A 6,000-nucleotide genomic window follows, 5' to 3' on the forward strand; every position below is an offset into this window, starting at 1 on the left:
AGCATAGGAAAAGAGGCAGAACGTCCACAATGATGCACTTGGCCAAAAAGGGCGTATGCGTTTTTTCCTGAATATATTCAGGAAAAAACGCATACGCCCTTTTTGGCCAAACAAGCAAGCTTGCAAAGGAAATCTGCACTACAATGAAGTCTCACTTACCCCCGGTCAAAAGGGCCATCTGAAAAAAGTGTAAAATCCAGAAAGGCAGGACAGGCCATGGAGAACTGGGAGCCTTGTTATGCTGATGGGCAGGATGTAAATTGCCAACAACCACTCGGGAGAAGTGTATGGTGTTTCCTGAAACATCTAAAAAACAAAGCAACAGAACCTAGGGCACTTCCACTTATGGTCCTATAGCTTAGGGAAATTAAAATCAAAAAGACACAGCCACCCCAAAGTTTGGAACGGCTTTGTTTACAAGAACCTCGTTTACAGTACAAGTTCAACATCGCAGAAAGTGAAAAATGGATAAAGAAGTTGTGGTATTTACTTACAAAGCAATATCACTCAGCAATGAAATCTGTGTCATCAGGCCCTTAGCATCACAATGAGTGGATTCAGGTATGATGATTCTAACTGAAATAAGTCACACAGAAAAAGAAACATCATAAGATATCAGTAATACACGGAATGTAAACTTGGCTACACAGGAACGGAATTACAGAACAGAACAGGGTCTCAAGTTTAGAAAACCAACTTATGCTTGCTTAAGGGTAAAGGTGAGTTGGGGTGCTGCATAAAACCAGAGATTGAAATGAGCACAGATAAAGTTCCTTAAGTCAAATATGGAATAGACAAGAGCTACTCCTTGCTCAACGAAATGGACTCAACACCGCATATTAAACGCCTAAGAATGTACCTGACTAGTAAGTATCTTAAAACCTATGGATTGCTATGTCTCCGAAAGAGAATCAAGCATGTGTACAGGGGCATAAACGCAGCAGTGATAGGATTGGAGAGGTTCGGTGAGCAAATGAAGACCCCTTGAAGTCATATTGCATGGTACCCATTACACGGGTCTTAGCTCTCCAGGTTTAAGGTATTCTTCCTTCAGCTAAAACATGCATGTGGAACCCAAGTATGATCAACCATGTGAACGGGAGACGTGTTCAAATATGTCTCAGTTTTCCTCCCCTGGTACTCGGGTGCAACATTCCAGACGCTTTACTAACACTCTCCCCACTTGGAGAGTCAGCGCCTTTAACCTCCTGTTTGGCCCACTTTGCAATTTCTGCGGAAGATGAACAGGAATAGCGAGAACCAATGAGAGGCTAGCTGGAGGTGTCTGGACGGGCAAATTTAACTCTCATTTCCCACCAGGAAGAGGAAATAACCAAAGGCTCAGCGTGCCGTACCGGAACCAGATTAGGGCCTGAAGCCATCCTGCGGTGTTGCGGCCAGGTCACAAGAAAGCGAGTTGAAGAAAGGAGCTCAGGGGCACTGTAATTCACAAACCTGCAGAGTTATAAATGACAGCTATCGTCCAAAAATAGACTGAAGTAAGGCTGCCAAGAGGACTTGAAAGCGGGGCAGAATTGCAGGAAACCGATTTCAGGAGGTAGACTGGAATTGCATTGAAAGCATAGGAAAAGAGGCAGAACGTCCACAATGATGCACTTGGCCAAAAAGGGCGTATGCGTTTTTTCCTGAATATATTCAGGAAAAAACGCATACGCCCTTTTTGGCCAACCAAGCAAGCTTGCAAAGGAAATCTGCACTACAATGAAGTCTCACTTCCCCCCGGTCAAAAGGGCCATCTGAAAAAAGTGTAAAATCCAGAAAGGCAGGACAGGCCATGGAGAACTGGGAGCCTTGTTATGCTGATGGGCGGGATGTAAATTGCCAACAGACACTTGGGAGAAGTGTATGGTGTTTCCTGAAACATCTAAAAAACAAAGCAACAGAGCCTAGGGCACTGCCACTTATGGTCCTATAGCTTAGGGAAATTAAAATCAAAAAGACACAGCCACCCCAAAGTTTGGAAGGGCTCTGTTTACAAGAACCTTGTTTACAGTACAAGTTCAACATCGCAGAAAGTGAAAAATGGATAAAGAAGTTGTGGTATTTACTTACAAAGCAATATCACTCAGCAATGAAATCTGTGTCATCAGGCCCTTAGCAGCAGAATGAGTGGATTCAGGTATGATGATTCTAACTGAAGTAAGTCACACAGAAAAAGAAACATCATAAGATATCAGTAATACACGGAATGTAAACTTGGCTACACAGGAACGGAATTACAGAACAGAACAGGGTCTCAAGTTTAGAAAACCAACTTATGCTTGCTTAAGGGTAAAGGTGAGTTGGGGTGCTGCATAAAACCAGAGATTGAAATGAGCACAGATAAAGTTCCTTAAGTCAAATATGGAATAGACAAGAGCTACTCCTTTCTCAACGAAATGGACTCAACACCGCATATTAAACGCCTAAGAATGTACCTGACTAGTAAGTATCTTAAAACCTATGGATTGCTATGTCTCCGAAAGGCAATCAAGCATGTGTACAGGGGCATAAACGCAGCAGTGATAGGATTGGAGAGGTTCGGTGAGCAAATGAAGACCCTTTGAAGTCATATTGCATGGTACCCATTCCACAGGTCTCAACTCTCCATGTTTAAGGTATTCTTCCTTCAGCTAAAACATGCATGTGGAACCCAAGTATGATCAACCATGTGAACGGGAGACGTGTTCAAATATGTCTCAGTTTTCCTCCCCTGGTACTCGGGTGCAACATTCCAGACGCTTTACTAACACTCTCCCCACTTGGAGAGTCAGCGCCTTTAACCTCCTGTTTAACCAATTTTGCAATTGCTGCGGAAGATGAACAGGAATAGCGAGAACCAATGAGAGACTAGCTGGAGGTGTCTGGACGGGCAAATTTAACTCTCATTTCCCACCAGGAAGAGGAAATAACCAAAGGCTCAGCATGCCGTGCCGGAACCAGATTAGGGCCTGAAGCCATCCTGCGGTGTTGCGGCCAGGTCACAAGAAAGCGAGTTGAAGAAAGGAGCTCAGGGGCACTGTAATTCACAAACCTGCAGAGTTATAAATGACAGCTATCGTCCAAAAATAGACTGAAGTAAGGCTGCCAAGAGGACTTGAAAGCGGGGCAGAATTGCAGGAAACCGATTTCAGGAGGTAGACTGGAATTGCATTGAAAGCATAGGAAAAGAGGCAGAACGTCCACAATGATGCACTTGGCCAAAAAGGGCGTATGCGTTTTTTCCTGAATATATTCAGGAAAAAACGCATACGCCCTTTTTGGCCAACCAAGCAAGCTTGCAAAGGAAATCTGCACTACAATGAAGTCTCACTTCCCCCCGGTCAAAAGGGCCATCTGAAAAAAGTGTAAAATCCAGAAAGGCAGAACAGGCCATGGAGAACTGGGAGCCTTGTTATGCTGATGGGCGGGATGTAAATTGCCAACAACCACTCGGGAGAAGTGTATGGTGTTTCCTGAAACATCGAAAAAACAAAGCAACAGAACCTAGGGCACTTCCACTTATGGTCCTATAGCTTTGGGAAATTAAAATCAAAAAGACACAGCCACCCCAAAGTTTGGAACGGCTTTGTTTACAAGAACCTCGTTTACAGTACAAGTTCAACATCGCAGAAAGTGAAAAATGGATAAAGAAGTTGTGGTATTTACTTACAAAGCAATATCACTCAGCAATGAAATCTGTGTCATCAGGCCCTTAGAAGCACAATGAGTGGATTCAGGTATGATGATTCTAACTGAAATAAGTCACACAGAAAAAGAAACATCATAAGATATCAGTAATACACGGAATGGAAACTTGGCTACACAGGAACTGAATTACAGAACAGAACAGGGTCTCAAATTTAGAAAAACAACTTATGCTTGCTTAAGGGTAAAGGTGAGTTGGGGTGCTGCATAAAACCAGAGATTGAAATGAGCACAGATAAAGTTCCTTAAGCCAAATATGGAATAGACAAGAGCTACTCCTTGCTCAACGAAATGGACTCAACACCCCATATTAAACGCATAAGAATGTACCTGACTAGTAAGTATCTTAAAACCTATGGATTGCTATGTCTCCGAAAGAGAATCAAACATGTGTACAGGGGCATAAATGCAGCAGTGATAGGATTGGAGAGGTTCGGTGAGCAAATGAAGACCCTTTGAAGTCATATTGCATGGTACCCATTCCACGGGTTTCAACTACCCAGGTTTAAGGTATTCTTCCTTCAGCTAAAACATGCATGTGGAACCTAGAGTATGATCAACCATGTGATCGGGAGACGTGTTCAAATATGTCTCAGTTTTCCTCCCCTGGTACTCGGGTGCAACATTCCAGACGCTTTACTAACACTCTCCCCACTTGGAGAGTCAGTCCCTTTAACCTCCTGTATGGCCCAGTTTGCAATTTCTGCGGAAGATGAACAGGAATAGCGAGAACCAATGAGAGGCTAGCTGGAGGTGTCTGGACGGGCAAATTTAACTCTCATTTCCCACCAGGAAGAGGAATTAACCAAAGGCTCTGCATGCCGGGCCGGAACCAGATTAGGGCCTGAAGCCATCCTGCGGTGTTGCGGCCAGGTCACAAGAAAGCGAGTTGAAGAAAGGAGCTCAGGGGCACTGTAATTCACAAACCTGCAGAGTTATAAATGACAGCTATCGTCCAAAAATAGACTGAAGTAAGGCTGCCAAGAGGACTTGAAAGCGGGGCAGAATTGCAGGAAACCGATTTCAGGAGGTAGACTGGAATTGCATTGAAAGCATAGGAAAAGAGGCAGAACGTCCACAATGATACACTTGGCCAAAAAGGGCGTATGCATTTTTTCCTGAATATATTCAGGAAAACACGCATACGCACTTTTTGGCCAACCAAGCAAGCTTGCAAAGGAAATCTGCACTACAATGAAGTCTCACTTCCCCCCGGTCAAAAGGGCCATCTGAAAAAAGTGTAAAATCCAGAAAGGCAGGACAGGCCATGGAGAACGGGGAGCATTGTTATGCTGATGGGCGGGATGTAAATTGCCAACAACCACTCGGGAGAAGTGTATGGTGTTTCCTGAAACATCTAAAAAACAAACAACAGAGCCTAGGGCAGTTCCACATATGGTCCTATAGTTTAGGGAAATTAAAATGAAAAAGACACAGCCACCCCAAAGTTTGGGACGCCTCCGTTTACAAGAACCTCGTTTACTGTACAAGTTCAATATCACAGAAAGTGAAAAATGGATAAAGAAGTTGTGGTATTTACTTACAAAGCAATATCACTCAGCAATGAAATCTGTGTCATCAGGCCCTTAGCAGCACAATGAGTGGATTCAGGTATGATGATTCTAACTGAAGTAAGTCACATAGAAAAAGAAACATCATAAGATATCAGTAATACACGGAATGTAAACTTGGCTACACAGGAACTGAATTACAGAACAGAACAGGGTCTCAAGTTTAGAAAAACAACTTATGCTTGCTTAAGGGTAAAGGTGAGTTGGGGTGCTGCATAAAACCAGAGATTGAAATGAGCACAGATAAAGTTCCTTAAGTCAAATATGGAATAGACAAGAGCTACTCCTTGCTCAACGAAATGGATTCAACACCGCATATTAAACGCCTAAGAATGTACCTGACTAGTAAGTATCTTAAAACCTATGGATTGCTATGTCTCCGAAAGAGAATCAAGCATGTGTACAGGGGCATAAACGCAGCAGTGATAGGATTGGAGAGGTTCGGTGAGCAAATGAAGACCCTTTGAAGTCATATTGCATGGTACCCATTACACGGGTCTTAACTCTCCAGGTTTAAGGTATTCTTCCTTCAGCTAAAACATGCATGTGGAACCCAAGTATGATCAACCATGTGAACGGGAGACGTGTTCAAATATGTCTCAGTTTTCCTCCCCTGGTGCTCGGGTGCAACATTCCAGACGCTTTACTAACACTCTCCCCACTTGGAGAGTCAGCGCCTTTAACCTCCTGTTTGGCCCAGTTTGCAATTTCTGCGGAAGATGAACAGGAATAGCGAGAACCA

Source organism: Stenella coeruleoalba, assembly GCF_951394435.1.
Source record: "Stenella coeruleoalba genome assembly, chromosome: 6".
Lineage (NCBI taxonomy): Eukaryota > Metazoa > Chordata > Mammalia > Artiodactyla > Delphinidae > Stenella > Stenella coeruleoalba.